General features: G+C 45.0%; 1 protein-coding gene across 1 annotated transcript in view; it reads left to right on the forward strand.

Annotated features, from left to right (window-relative positions):
• The first annotated feature begins 10,683 nt into the window (after positions 1-10,683).
• fhit (fragile histidine triad diadenosine triphosphatase) overlaps positions 10,684-16,639 on the forward strand; it is a 473,490-nt gene continuing 467,534 nt past the window's right edge. Inside the window, exon 1 of the mRNA XM_056274400.1 lies at positions 10,684-10,699. The gene's annotated coding sequence lies outside the window, so the exon portion shown is untranslated. The remainder of the gene's footprint in view (positions 10,700-16,639) is intronic.

Consider the following 16,639-nt stretch of genomic DNA (forward strand, 5'->3'; position numbering starts at 1 on the left):
TGCTATTCCTTCATCAAGCAGAGATGTTAGTAAGACACTGATCGACTAGGACTGTGAGATACGATCAAAATCCCATATCCCAATATAGGTCATTTCATATCCAGATGACAATACATATCACAACATAGCACATTTTCTATAAAGTCAATGACTAGTTTATATAAAATAACCACAATGAAAGGCTTACTCCTTTTTACATTTTCTCTTTAACATTTTTTATTGATTTTCACAATACATTGTCATGCACATACACATAAATATAGCATATGGAACTACATAACCATAAATACATCATACCTAATCCATATAGGTAGATTAGTACACAGATTGCACATATATCTTTCCATACATATTATTCATAATACACACATACATATAGAGGAAAGAAAAAGGAAAATAACCAGACAGCAAAAAAAAAAAGGAGGGGGAGGAAATTCTCTGCTGCCTCAATCTAACTCATCTTCCTTATTGAGTGGGATTTGTAAGCTCTTGTAATGGTCGAAAAAGGGGGTCCAAATCTTCATAAACTTCTGTATAGAGCCTTGACGGGTGTATCAAATTTTCTCAATTTTCAAAAACTGCATAATGTCTTTAATCTATCTGGAAAAATTAGGTGGTGCTTGTTGCTTCCATGAGAGAACAATGAGATGTCTAGCAAGCAAGGAGGTAAATGCTATGATTACATGTGCTTTACCTTTAAGGGTACGAGTTTCCGGAACAAAACCAAATAGGGCACATATTGGGTTAGGAGGAATGTCTTTTTTAAACATCTTGCTATAGGCATTAAAAATACTGGTCTAAAATGTGTTAAGGTTAGGGCATGACCAGAACATATGTGTGTGGTCTGCTGGTTGACTTTTACAGTGAGGACAGGAAGGGTCTGCATTAGGACACATTTTGGCCAGTCTAGCATTGGTCAAATGTGCTCTCAAAACAACCTTTAGTTGTATTAAGCTGTGTCTTGCATATGGTGAGGATGTACGTGTTAGGCCAAGTGCAGCCTTCCAGTCATCATCCATCATTTCCCCTCCGAGGTCCTCTTCCCAAAGTCTCCTAACAACTTGCAATGAATGAGGGGAGATATTACTTATTCTGTCACATAAAGAATTGATATCAAGCCTTTGCAGTGTGGGGATAAAGAAAGAATGGGATTGATTGTATTGTTTATTGGCAAATTTGGAAAAGAAGTAATGTTTTTCTGAGCAAAGTGTCGGATTTGGCGATATCTGAAAAAGTGCGATTTTGGCAGATCGTACATTTGGGAAAGTTGTGTAAATGAACCGAATTTTCCATCAACGTATAAATTAGAAAGTGACTTGATTCCCTTTGAGAACCAAACTCCAAAGGTAGAATCAGAGAGACAAGGCGGGAAGTTGTAATTATTTTGGATAAGGGAAAGTACTGATGTCCTATGCAACTTAAAATGTCTCCTAAATTGTGACCAATTTCTAACTGAATGGCACACTATTGGGTTGGAAGAAATTTGGCTTGGAGGAGGGGGTGAGGAGACACAAATTAAGGAGCGTAAATGAAATGGGCTGGAAGCGTGTTCCATTTGTACCCAAGCCTCACAGCTGTCTGTCACACATTCCCCCATCCAGGATAATATTTTCTTGATGTTACAAGCCCAATAATAATAAATTAAATTAGGTAGAGCAAGGCCAGCAAGCTTTTTATATCTCTGCAGTGTGCTTCTTTTAATTCTATGTGGTTTACCGTTCCAGATAAATGAAGTTATGACTACTACTACTTTCGGCTGCTCCCGTTAGGGGTCGCCAACAATGGATCATCCGTTTCCATTTCTTCCTGTCCTCTGCATCGTCCTCTGTCACACCAGCCACCTGTATGTCCTCCCTCACCACATCCATAAACTTCCTCTTTGGCCTTCCTCTTTTCCTCTTCCCTGGCAGCTCCATATTCAACATGCTTCTTCCAATATACCCAGCATCTCTCCTCCACACATGTCCAAGCCATCTCAATCTTGCCTCTCTTGCTTTGTCTCCAAACCGTCCAACTTGAGCGGTCCTTCTTATATAATCATTCCTAATCCTGTCCTTTTTCGTCACTCCCAATGAAAATCTTAGCATCTTCAAGTCTGTCACCTCAAGCTCCACCTCCTGTCTTTTCGTCAGTGCCGCTGTCTCCAAACCATATAACATAGCTGGTCTCACAACCATCTTGTAAACCTTCCCTTTAACTCTTACTGGTAACTTTGTGCTTAAATCACTCCCGACACTCTTCTCCAGCCACTCCACCTTGCCTGCACTCTCTTCTTCACCTCTCTCCTGCACTCCCCGTTACTTTGGACAGTTGACCCCAAGTATTTAAACTCATACACCTTCGTCACCTCTACTCCTTGCATTCTCAACATTCCACTGTCCTCCCTCTCATTCACGCATAGGTACTCCATCTTGCTCCTACTGACTTTCATTCCTCATCTCTCCAGTGCATACCTCCACCTCTCCAGGCTCTCCTCAACTTGCACCCTACTCTGGCTACAGATCACAATGTCAAGATAAATGAAGTTATACTCTTCTCTAAGGAATTAAAAAAAGACTTCTTGATCAGAATGGGGATATTTTGGAACAGGTAAGTAAATGTTGGTAATATAACCATTTTAATAAAACTGACTCGTCCATCTAGGGACAGCGGGATCTTCATCCATCCAGCCATAATTTGTTTACATTTTTCAAATAAAATACAAAAATTCTTGGTGAAAAGAGCTGAGAAAGTGCTCGTGATTTAAACCCCACGATAGTTAAAGCCGTTTTTGACTATCTTGAATGGAAAACGTGAGATAGAAATTAGGGTATGTTATAATATTGGCTAAGCCAAGGTTATGCGCTCTTATACTGATGTCACCACCAGAGGGCGATGTTGTGTTGCCCTGAGGTCTATAAAACAGCATGCGCAAAATAAAGAAACCATTCCGGTTACAGCGACGCCGATGAAGTGCACGCGTGATTTTTCTCCGTGAAATGAGTCTCGTTGAGCCGGTATTCCTGTCCTCAGAGATGACAACGTCAACAGGGTAGCTGCCTGATTAAGGGGGAACATTTCACTTTTCTGAAAATTAACTTTGTATCCTGAAACTTTTTCAAACTTAGTCAAAATATCAGTAATGGGAGGAATGGAAGTTAAGGGGTTCAGAATATACAACAGAAGATCATCTGCATACAAAGACAGTTTATAAGTTAAGCCCGCACGTTCCACACCCAAAAAACTCTCTGGACTGTCTAAGAGCGATGGCTAAGGGCTCAGTAGCAACAGTGAAAAGACGGGGCGACAGGGGGCAGCCTTAATGGGTACCCCTGCCGAGTGAGAAATATTTAGATTGTTGTCCATTGGTGATCACACTGGCCAAAGATAGAGCGTAAAGTAGTCGAATCCAAGAGATGAAAGCATCGTCAAATCCGAATTTATTTAGGGTTGAAAACAAATATTGCCATTCAACCCGATCGAACACTTTTTCAGCATCAAGTGATACAACCATTTCAGGGGAGCGGCTCGGAGGGGAGTACATAATATTCAGTAATTTTCTAAAGTTTGAGCTGGAATGCCTATTTAGAATAAAACCCGTTTGGTCTGGAGATACGATCTGAGTCAAAATCTTCTCTAATCTAGCTGCTAGTATTTTAACTATTGCCTAAAGCAAGGTTATCTGTATGTGCTCTTATACTGATGTCACAACTAGTGGACGCTGTTGTGTTGACCTGTGGTCTATAAAAGAGCATGCGCAAAATAAAGAAACTATTCTGGTTACAGCAACACCGATGAAGTGCACGAGTGATTTTTCTCTGTGAAATGAGTCTAATTGAGCCGGTATTCCTGCCCTCAGAGATGACAACGTCAACATTAACTAGTATTTTGTAATCTACATTTAATAAGGAAATCAGACGGTATGAGGCACACTGAAGTGGGTTTTATCCTTTTTTGGCAGAAGTGTTATCAATGCTTGTCATAGGGTTTGTGGAAGGCATCCCACTGACAGAGATCCATTAAACTTGGTTTAAAGCAGGCAGGAGAAATTGGAAGCAAATTGTTTGTAAAATTCAAAGGTGAAGCCATCTGGTCCAGGTGTCTTATTATTTTGTAAGTATTTAACATCTTCTAGAATTTCTGTCTCAGAAATCTCACCAGTGAGTGATTTTGTAGGACCGAGACTGGGGGGGAAGATTAGGTTCTCCAGGAAGGAGACAAAACAAAACAAAAAAAATGTCAAAACACAAAACTGTGGGATTGAACACTATAATAACATAATTGTCGAATTCACCGTAAAAATAACTAAACTTGGAGCATTGTTACTGTTAACCTCCATTTTAATGTACCACTGTAATCATTCTCTTGGCCCTATGTGACGCCGATGGCGATGCTGCTGCTCCCCCGGCGATCGGCAGTGGGCAGATCCGAAGTCGAACGGTCACGGCACCAGTTGTAGCCTCTCGTCTTTGGTCTGCGTGTTGTGCAGCAGCAAATGACTCGTCAGGCTGTAGGGGTTCATGCACGTGTTGTTATTGCGTCCGTCGGTCTGCATCCATTGGAGCAGGGTGTCAGTATCCGTGCGTGCTGACGGAACCCTCATGGAACAGGAGAGACGAGCCTCCTGCGTCCTTTATTCCAATGTGGCCGGAGGAACTCTGAGCGGCCTAGTAGCTCAGAGTGCTATCGAGTTCTCCTCAGCGTTTCGTCGTTGAAAACGCTGTATGATTCCTCTTGGTTAGCTTTGTTAGCTAATGGGTGGCGTTGGACAGTTAGTTTGGATATGATATGTTCTTCCATGGCCTTCAGCAGCTTCTCCATGTCCATTAAGGTTAGTGGTGAATTGCTACCTTCCACAGTGCTAGTTTAGCTAGTTTGTGCTTCATCATCACGGTTAACTTTGTCATTATTCTCCCTTGCCTGTTGCTTGTGCTTTTTTTTTTGGTTTCCCCATCTTTGATAGTCTTCCGCAAAAATGTACACAAGGTAGTAGTGGAAGTAGATTATGTTTCAACAAAATGTAGCCAGGATGTCAACAGAGCTCTCCTGGTTTGTAACCTACTCTGCCATTTGTCAAACCGGAAGTTCCTATTCCTTATTACATTTTGAATGATATACTTGACAAATAAACGGTACTTACTCATATTTGATATTTTTCATATATAACATAGGAGAGCCAATCAGGGAGATTGGGCGCAGGTGCACAGGACAGGAACAGAAAAGCCAATCAGAGAAAGGGGAACAGGTTAAAGCAGGGGCAATCAGGTAAATGGGGCAATCAGGGGTAATCAGTTTACTCAGGCAAATGTGGCACAGGTGAACATAAACACCATTCAGGAGATGGGGAACAGGTGAGCCTTGATGGTCCAGACCACACAACCATGACAGAACCCCCCCCGCGCCCCCCAAGGGACGGATTCCAGATGTCCCAAACAAACGAACCAGGAGCACCAAGCAGGGTAGGCTGGAGGGGTCCGAGGAAGGCGACCAAGATGCAGAATTGAGGGGCAGAGCAGCATTTGTGGATGGGCAGGTGGACGACCTGGAGGCCAGCAATGTGGACGGGTCAGCCGCTCAGGAGGTCAGCGACGCAGACAGGACTGCTGCTTGGGAGGCCGACGATGCAGACAGGACCGTCGCTCTGGAGGCTGGCGACGCAGACAGGACAGAGGCGGGATCGGGGCCATCGGAGGCGACAGGATGGCTGCTCGGGGCGGCCGCTCGGGGCACAGGCACTGGAGGTGGCACGACTGCTTGGGGTACAGGCATCAGAGGCAGCGCGACCGCTTGGGGAACAGACTGGTCGTTGGTAGAGGCGGCCGACAGCTCGGGAACAGACTGGTCATCGGCAGAGGCGGCCAACGGCTCAGGAACAGACTGGTCGCCGGCAGAGGCGGCCGACGGCTCGGGAACAGACTGGTCGCCGGCAGAGGCGGCCGACGGCTCGGGAACAGACTGGTCGCCGGCAGAGGCGGCCGACGGCTCGGGAATAGACTGGTCGCCGGCAGAGGCGGCCGACGGCTCGGGAACAGACTGGTCGCCGGCAGAGGCGGCCGACGGCTCAGGAACAGACTGGTCGTCGGCAGAGGCGGCCGACGGCTTGAAAACAGGCTGGACATCGGCTAAGGTAGCCGGACCGCTTGGGAACCAGTAGGGTCACTGTAGTTTGGTGCTGGGCAGCTGACACTCTGGGACGCTGGGCAGCTGACACTCTGGGACGCTGGGCAGCTGACACTCTGGGACGCTGGGCAGCTGACACTCTGGGACGCTGGGCAGCTGACACTCTGGAGTGCTTCGCAGCTGACAGTCTGGGGCGCTGGGCAGCTGAGACTCCGGGACGCTGGGCAGCTGAGACGCTTGGGAAACCTGGGAGGCCAGGATGCTGGGCTTGGGAGGATCAGGAACTGGGTCACTAAAGTTTCACCACCTGAAAAAGGCTGTTTCCTGGGTAAACTCAGGGTCCTTCTTCCAGATGGCAGTGAGGCGCTTAAGGAAGCCTGGCTCCTCATTCAGGATGGTGTCCCTCCACACACCAAAATCCTCCCCAAGTAAACGCCAAGCTGAGCAAACCTGCTGGCTGAGAAGCAGTCACTATGGTCAGAGCTGGACCAGGAGCTGCTGCAATTGACTGGTAAGTGCACTCAATTGGTTAGTCAGCGAGGTCTGAAGCTCCGCTTGACGGGCACTTCTAGCGTGGCAGAGTCTGCTGGGTCCATAGTATGGTCAGATCCCACTGTCATGCCGCGGCCAGGAATTGATGACCCAAATGCACAACTCAGAGACAGACTGGGCTAGAACAATGTTTTTAAAAAACAAATGAACTTACAGACAGCAGGAACAATCGCTACAGACAGCAGGGAAGGCTCGAATAGGACGTGGCGCATCCAGCGACCAAGAGTCAATATGTCCAGTAAGTGTGTGTCTGATGATCCCGACAAGGAGCCAGGGCAACCAGGAAGAATATATAACGAAGGGGAGTCAATCAGGGAGATTGGGCACAGGTGCACAGGACAGGGCAGGGGCAGAGAAAGCCAATCAGAGAAAGAGGAACAGGTGAGTAAAGCAGGGGCATTCAGGTAAATGAGTCAATCAGGGTTACTCAGGCAAATGGGGTGCAGGTGAACAGAAACACCAATCAGGGGATGGAGAACAGGTGAGCCTTGATGTCCCAGACCACACAACCATGACAAAAATATGGTTCCATTGGGGCGTCCGGGTAGCGTAGCGGTCTATTCCATTGCTTACCAACACGGGGATCAACATTCAAATCCCCGTGTTACCTCCGGCTTGGTTGGGTGTCCCTACAGACACGATTGGCTGTGTCTGTGGGTGGGAAGCCAGATGTGGGTAGCGCCTCCTCTGGTCGGTCGGGGTGCCTGTTCAGGGGGAAGGGGGAACTGGGCGGAATATCGTGATCCTCCCATGTGCTACGTCCCCGTGGTGAAACTCCTCACTGTCAGGTAAAAAGAAGCGGCTGGCGACTCCAAATGTATTGGAAGAGGCATGTGGTAGTCTGCAGCCCTCCCCGGGTCGGCAGAGGGGGTGGAGCAGTGACAGGAAAGGCTCAGAAAATAGGGTAAATTGGCCAAGTACAATTGGGTAGAAATAGGGGGGGGGGTTCTGTTGTGAATCAGCAGCCTTTTATAAAAGGCCTTATTATAGGCAGAAATATCAAACAGTTATTTTTTTTCTGAGAAATACTCACTTCTAATCCTAATCCTCATCCAGTAATATTGTGATCAGTACCCAGTTATGCTAATCTTTCATTTCAGGTAGTCACAGACATTGTCTCACCAAAGGCAATAAGAAATAGTTTGCCACTGAGCACTACTGTGACTATCCAGTGAGTATAACTCAATAACGTACACAAAAATGCCTGCCTTGTGACATGGACTACCAAATTGATCCCATGTTTTTTATCCATGGTTGTATTTACATACTTTATATTAGCTCTGATGGTTCTCAGGTAATGTTTCTAGACCTCAAAGCAGCAAGAATGACAAAATATGGTTCTATTGTGAGTCAGTAGCCTTTTATATATTGCTTATAAGTGGAAATATATGTATCTCTGTGTGTGTGTTTTGTGAAATATTCACTTCTGATAATATTGTAGTTAATTTGGATCTATGTTAATAATCCAATTTAGGTAATAATTAACATTGGTCAAAAACCAAGTATTGGTTTGCCACTAAGTGCTGTGATTGTGATGATCCAGTGAGCTGTATGTGATAATATGTCAATTACAAATTGCTGATTAGAGTAGAAATCAGCAAAATAGCCACTCTTCCATGTTGCGTGTTGTTCTGCCTGCTGCAAGTACACTGTAGAGTACACTGTGTTTTGGAAAATTCCCTCTCTACGGAATGGACGTCCAAATGTGAACTGTGGCACCATAGTTTATGATCGATATGACAATCCCCAGTCAATTAGGTATCTTGAGAGAAAGAAAAGAAAACACGAGAGTCAGCGGAACCCATGACATCACAGAAACCGGAAATGTTCCAAGTTATAGCTTGTACTTGCAGAGCTGTGATAACAAAGAAGCCCTTTGCTTGTTTGTTTCAGACCACACCATCAGTGCAGCACCTAAGAAACTCACAGACCAAGATTCCTTTATATTAGCAGGCGGATTTGAAGATGGCCAGGATAGTCAACCGCACAGGTGTCCACTGCATGCCTGAGTTGTACAGCACACAAGAGGAAGCGGACACCAGAATGACGCTGCATGCAATTCACCTCCCTGACAGATATCCGAACATCATCCTGAAAAGTGATGATAGAGATGCACTTTTGTTGCTCATTAACCATGTCAGTCGCGGACTGCTTGGAACAGCTTCCATGCTCATGCACGCCGGTCATGGTGACAGACAAAGGTTCATCCCAGTATCCAGAATTTAAAAGAAATTGGGAACGGCTGTGTGTGAGAGTCTTCCAGCATGCCATGCATTGACTGGATGTGATACAACGAGCAGCATGTTCGAAATAGACAAAATAAATGCTTTCAACAAACTTGAGGAGCACATAAATGAGCTGCAGGGTCTGAGAAACTTTGGCTTGTCTGACTGTCATTCAGAGGCCTTGCCAGCTGCAGGACAATATGCTCTTCATCTCTATGGCCTGAAAAAGAAGGCAAAAGGCCAGCTCTGTGCCGGTCTTGATGAGCTTCGTTGCATTCTTGCATCAACAACAGACATGCCTGTCTCACATCTGCCTCCCACTGAAGATGCTTTTGAACAGCATGTCCTACAGGCAATGTGCCAAACTGGTATGTGGCGCCACAGTCACGTCCCCAAAACCCTTGTGTGGAATCCAGTGGGGAAAGGTTGGATATGTAAAGATGGCACATCACTGTGGCCTGTCCTTTTTTCTTTTCTTTTTTTTTTAAAAAGAGCCTGCACCAAAAGCAGTAAGAGATGTCACCCATCTCTACAGCAATGATAAGGACTGCAGTCACACGGCCAAGTGCCAGCGTCTGTCTGTGGGATAGCACTGCACAGACTATTACCCCTGCATTTACATGGACCGTCCCAGTGGCTGTGATTGATTCACCCCACGAAGAACAATGAAAAAAATATGACAAATAAACCAAATTATCTCCCCAGATTTTGTTTCATAGTTTATACACATGAGAAGTTAATGCCCTTAGTTTAACTTTTCTTCAGATAGTGACAACACATTTACATTCAAAGTTGCACATTTGCACATTGTGGTTTTGGTAATAATAATAATAATAACAATAATAATAATGAAAGCCAACACGTTTTTACCTGAACAACATAACTCAGCACATAAGTTGGAAATAGGAGAAAAAATATTATTTTGTGATGAATGAATGATTCCACTAATGCAAGCAAACTAATTGTTCTTTGGAAATGTGTCCGTCTGATGTTTCCACCTACTTTATATCGCGGATTCACTATAAAACCATATTTGGACATTGTGGTTGCTTGAAGGTTGATGTGAGGTCTAGAGACACTACCTGAGAACCATCAGTGCTCGTATGAAGTATGTAAATACAGCCAGTGGTTAAAAAAATGGGATCAACTCAGTAATCTCTGTCACAAGACAGACATGTTTGAGTACTTTTTTTGCGTTATATTCACTGGATAGTCACAATAACAGGGCTCAGTGGCAATATATTACTTCTTGTTTTTGATGAGCCAGTGTCTGTGACTGCCTGATATGAATTATGATCATAACTGGGTACTGATTACAATGGTGTTTCTCAGAAAAAAATGAACTGTTTGATATTTCTGCCTATAATAAGGCCTTATATAAAAGGCTGCTGTGGACAATCACTGCAGATATGCAAATACAACCAGCAGGTGGAGAGTGACGAGATTAGTTTGGTGCTCCTTCTTTCAGGGCTGGCGTTTGTTTGTTTTGTTTTTTGTGTGGGTTTTTTTTTTTGTCGCCACTTTTTTGCCCATGTGGCGAATCGCGTCATCGGTGACTTTAATGACTTTTGCAGTAAAAAAAGGAAAATTATGTCATTATGTACGTTCATGAGTGGGACTGTCAAAGTTAGGAGAAAAAAAAACATGTTTTGTTCTAGAGGTAAAACACAGTTTTGTGGGTCTGGCTCCTGCTCTGCTACGCCTGACATCGTTTGAGGAACATACACGGCCTGAACATACACGTATTCCTCCGTGCATTCCGCTTACAGTTGGCAAAACTACATTACCCAGAATGCTCCGCGCGTCCCTGCTCCACACGGAAGGTGAGTGTAAGTCGCAGCTACTCGTGTCCGTAGTGCGAGCGGTCGGGTTTTGTGTGCCTTTGCTGTTATAGTGAAACGCGGTCGCTGCAGCGAGTCTTTAATGGTGTAGTTTAACTGCGTTGACCGCGCGTTGTTTTTAACATTGACGTGCTTCTCAGCTTTTGGTCCGTTGCTTTGGATACACGTGGACGCGAATAGCAAACCGACAGACCCTTGCACAGCGTGTCGTGGGGGTCGGTGATTTCACGTCAAGTTGTGCACGACAACGCGCTCCCACCACTCCCGCCACTGCGGACGCGCTCCCACCACTGCGGACGCGCTCCCACCACTGCGGACACGAAATACTGGAAACGCTCCGCCGACGTCACGGAGGCTCTTGCGCTTACCTATAATTCATCCGGCTCAAGATATCCGGTCACTTTGGGCTTCATTTGGTTATCTGGCGATAGACAGGACATAAAGCAGCTCTCTTACATCTTAGTGAGTTATTATGCCATTATAGGACGTCCAGCAAGGTTTCCTTTGACTAATGTGCTCTGAGGGAACTCGAGATATTAACGTCGCAGAGCTGAGCCGGACTCGGTCCTGCGGAGGATGCGTGACAGTTTGGCATGAGTGATGTGTGTGCACAGTGCACCATATACACAATGACTTTACTTTTAGACATTTGACGCTAAAAGCTTCCGGCTAGTAAGAGGGCAGAATAAATCTGTACACAGGGAAGCGTTATGACTTGAGCTGAATCGATGTAGATGACAAACACAAAAGCGAGAGCGACGCTAAATCATACGCAGTTGTCCTTATACGAGTCAATGGGTTGTAGACCAGGTGTAGTTTTAACGCACGAGAGACCAAAACACCCTTGTTGTTGTCATGATAGATGTGTTATGCCACCATAGTTCCTGAAAAATGTCAAATATGATTTTGATGTGTGTGAGGGGGTAAAGGTTAGAACTAGTGTGGTAATTATGATGAAACAAAAGTACATTCATTGCTACAAAACTACAAAATAATGGGGATGGATGATTATTAAAACTGTGTCAAATGGAAACGTTGAGGACGTTCATGTATGGCAATGCATGGCTGGGATGAATCAAGTTCTATTTATTTATTTATTTTTAGTGTAAGGGTCCATTTAAATATTGCCAACAGTGTGTAGTCAGGAGTAGTAAGGTCAGGCAAATGAGGTCCAGAATAAAAATGTAGGAGAGGTTTCACATCCTAAGAGTGTGAACATTAATGGTGGTCTTGTGCACCAAGTGTCTGTGTACACTTGGCATGAGGCGCTGGGAGGGCGTAGCGCATTGGTTTGTCTGATGAGTTCGAGTTAGAAGGATGATATTTTCTGTCCGTTTCCTAGGATGGTTGTGTGTAAGTTCAAGTCCAACATATGTCCAAAGTTTCAATAATGCACCTTCAATTTTGGCCAACAGTTTTTGTTTTGTTTTGACACTTTCTTGACGTCTGATCATCCAGAGGAAGAGGGGTGGGATGGGATGGTGTAGTGATTTCTTATTGTTTATATTATCAAATGAAAAAATTACGTCACTTATATTATTGATTTAGATTTAAGATGACATGAATCTCATGTGTAGGACTGGAGTCAAGTGCTTTTCAAACACCACTGCAGTGGATAGAGTCCTCCTTCTAGAGGGGACCACCTGTATAACTGGGGAAAAAAAAGAAATAATTAAGCAAAAATAGTCTTTCCACATCAACACAGATGTGATCTCAGCTCCTCTAAGCTCCAAGTGAACCTACTCAGAACTGGAGGCACAGACTTGTTCTGTTTTTACAGGTTAACATTTTGTCACTGCTTCATCAGGGTGCCCACACCATAGTCTATAAAACCTGGAAATGTCTAGACTTGATTTCCGCTCACGGAGAGCACCCGCAAAATGATGAAATTGATCGACTGTCCCGGGGATATTGTTGCAGTCTTGGAAATTAGGTTGCAAAGTCGTACTTTTACCTGCTGAGGTTGCATATTTTTAGCATTGTTTTCAGCTGAGATCATATATTTTTAGCCGCTGAGATGTCACGTCAGTGAAATTTAAGTTTTGGGGTTGCGTTCGCGGTTTCTTGCTGCGGTGTGAAATGTAGCAGCGCTGCACCTGCATGAACGTACCCCCAAGTTCAGAGTCATTGTTCCCAACTCGGTGGGAAATATAATGTTACAAATGGAGCTATTTCAGTAGGAGTCACTGATCAAATAGTAACTGTTTGAAGAATTGTGTGTGTATGCATGCGTGTGTGTGTGTCAGTCAGCGGTCGTGACTTCCTCTGATGGTTAATACAAATGCTGTCATGTATATCTAAGCAAATGATTCTCTAACAAGAGTGGGTATCTTGTTAGTACTATTTTTGTTCTCTTCAAAGTCATAATATCAGCATATATATATATATATATATATATATATATAGAGAGAGAGAGAGAGCGAGAGAGAGAGCATTTTTGTTCCTCCAGAAACCACCACTGGTGTTGGGGTAAGAATGCTCAACAAATGAGGAGCAGAATATTAAGATTATTATATATGGGCGGCACGGTGGTTAGCACGGTCGCCTCACAGCAAGAAGGTCCTGGGTTCGAGCCCCGGGGTAGTTCAACCTTGGGGGTCATCCCAAGGTTGTCCTTTGTGTAGCGTTTGCATGTTCTCCCCGTGTCTATGTGGGTTTCCTCCAGGGGCTCCGGTTTCCTCCCACAGTCCAAAGACATGTAGGTCAGGTGACTCGGACGTACTAAATTGTCCCTGGTGTGAATGTGTGAATGTGTGTGTGTGTGTGTGTGTGTGTGTGTGTGTGTGTGTGTGTGTGTGTGTGTGTTTGTGTGCCCTGTGATGGACTGGCGGTCTGTCCAGGGTGTCTCCCCGCCTGCTGCCCAGTTACTGCTGGGATAGGCTCCAGCATCCCCGTGACCCTGAGAGCAGGGTAAGCAGTTTGGATAATGGATGGCTATATACATACGTACATACATACATACACATATATATATGTATGTGTATATATATATATATATATTTTGCATATGATATCAGGGCTTGCATTAAACGTCTCATCAGAACTCTTTTCCTGCAGCATGTCTAGATGTTATGTAATGTTAACGTGTCATGGCGCCGTCAGTGGCTCCATCCAGGAAGTGGGTTATTTTTACACGAGGCATTAGCTGCTCACATCATTAGCTCAGTGATCTCTCTTTCTCGCGCTCCCGCTCTCTCTGATTGCTTGGCGTTTCTTGCGTCATGACCTCAGAGGTTTGCAAACAGGGATGCATAATGGAAGAACGTGGTATCAATTATGCACCATTTATTCATGCAACAGCAATACCTCGCACAGTTGATTTGATTCTCTTCACTTCATCTATAATTCAATAGACCTGCGTCCATTTCCCAATGCGACGTATTTTACCAGCTGGTCCGACGTGCAGACACACTTTGTTACTGTGCCCTGTGTCATCGCATTGGCCCCAGCACTAATAGCTTTACCCATTTCACGTTCGGCAAAGCATGCTGTAGACGGAGCGTACTGGAGGGCCTCTTCTTGTACGTCCAACATTTTGTGCAACCAATTTTAATTTTTTCGTCAAAATATTTCAGTCGTCTCACAATTGCAGGGAGTTGAATCAGTTCATCTGGCCACAACGTTTAGTGAGAGAAACGTTTTGTCACTCGTCTAAGTGACCTCTTCAGTCTCAACTGACTGCAGGTATCCCCACCCTGATAAACTCTACAGTGGCATCACCACCGAAACCAACGACCAGTGTCATATGCAAATTACTGTGACCATTAACTAGAGTGTCGATGGCCATGTGTACTGTTCGCAGAGAATTGGGGAATGGTTGCAAATCACAGCATTGTAAGATGGCGACAGATGTACTCTTACCCCCCCCCCCCCCGCGGTTCAGGGATGGCCGCACCCTCTACACATAGATGGCTGGCACATTGGATACCCGCAGTCAGTTGAGACTGAAGAGGTCACTTAGATGAGTGGTGAAAGGTTTCTCCCAGTAAACGTTGGGTACAGATGAACTGGTTCAACTTTCTGTGACTTCCTCACCTGGATTAGTGAGCACGCATGAAGACGTTAGTCTTATTAAAAAAGAAAATAAAAATAACAAGATCATTTCAGTGGAAATCGTGGCCGGAAAAGTGAGCATGAAGCAGAGCAATAAAACATCAGTGAGGTGTATGTGTATATATATATGTGTGTGTGTGTGTGTGTGCGCGCGCACGTGCACGTGTGCATGGGTGGGTGCTTGTGCACGCGTGTGTGCATGCGCGCTGTCAGTCGCCGAGTTGGCGAATTTGGAAAGAGAAGCCGCCTAACGATTTTCGCTGCAAGGTCTTAAGGTCAGCATTGAGGAGTGGAGAACGGGGTCGGTTAGAGCCCTAGTAGAATATCAATTCTCTTTTTATTCATTTAATCCTTTTGCATTTACATGAAGCCTCACATCCACCCTGGTCTCGGCCCCCACAGGTAAAAGGAGTGAGTGCAGGGGAGCCTCTGAACAGTTCATTTTGTCTCGGCAGCAAGCCACTCGAGAGCTAAAAAGTCGTCCTTAAGACAGGTAGCCGTTATGCGGCCGCTGCACTAGAAACCGAGTTTGAACTGAAGAAATATTCTGCTCAGTTACAAACTTCTGGAGTAGCGCTGAAGGGCACGCATTATGCCTCCCAGTCAATTGCGGACGAGTATTGGCTTCGTGTTTGCAGGAGGATTATAAAAAAGCAATGAGGTCGAGTCATTTGTGACCTTTCGGATCACTCAGACGCAATCAAAAGGCTGTCATTGCAATAATGGCATTGAGGCCTTTTGGAAAATAAGATGCTTTTTTTCTTTCCTTGGTGCCCCTCAGCTGTGTCTATCCTGTTAGCATTGCTGCGGCAGCTCACGTCTCTTGGCGGGAGCTTAGTGTACGTCAGCGTCGATGCCCGGCCGACGGAAAAGCCACGGTCCCCAATCCATAGTGTCTAGTGGATGGCAGTCATTTACCCCCACTCAGTAGTCTGTGCTGTTAATCCATCTGAAAACAAAGGCCCCTGCTCTCAATCACATTAACTAGTCTGCTTCTCCCGAGTCTCTTTCACTATCGATCCATTTCCAGTACGGCCAGGGAAAAACATATATCGCTGCGGGCTCGTGGACTACAGTAGTACTGTTAACCAAATAAGATAATGGCCAGTATTGGATTTCGGAGAAGAGGCGGGTGGGAGAACTAAAAAAAGAAGACAATATGGAGGAAAGAAGTACACACATAAGACAGAGACGTGGAGGGAAAATAAACTAGATTAGAGAAGAAAGGAATGAGCCACAAGCAAGCGGGGATGTAATCATCTCGGAGAAAAAGGGGGCGCTAAAAAAGCAGTCAGATTGTCAGATGTCTAGCCCGGGGCTATGAGGGGAATCGCCGGCCGAGCTTTTAAACCAGGTATGAATGAGCAGAATTCTGACGGTACGTCTCCGCCTTTGTCTTACAGAGCTCCTCTTTTGTTTCCCGGCTGAGCTAAGCAGACGGGTCCGCCGCCTGTTCGGTACGAGATCAACCCTCAAATCTCCGATTCCCGCCGGAAAATGGATGCCCTAAATCCTTGAGTCATTGTTTGTAGGACGAGGCCAGCATGCCGATAGGGACGCAGGTTAGATGTTTTCAGAAGATTTTGAGTTGAGATTGCATTGGCACAGCAAACATCACCTGGGTGCAGGACCTTATCCTGGATGATGGAGAACTGCCCGATGTACAGTGTTATGTGGTATTGCGCACCGATCATTAAAAATAAAAATAAAATAAAAGATATACGCCCCCATTTGACCTTAAGTCATAGATTATAGCAGCCTATCGTTACATTTATACACACGGTGCAGTTCAAATTCATGGCTCTCTGTGATTCATTTTTAAGTACATTTAATTCCAGTGACTATTTTCTTTTTTTTACTGGGATATTA

Source organism: Lampris incognitus, chromosome 2, assembly GCF_029633865.1.
Source record: "Lampris incognitus isolate fLamInc1 chromosome 2, fLamInc1.hap2, whole genome shotgun sequence".
Taxonomy (NCBI): Eukaryota; Metazoa; Chordata; class Actinopteri; order Lampriformes; family Lampridae; genus Lampris; species Lampris incognitus.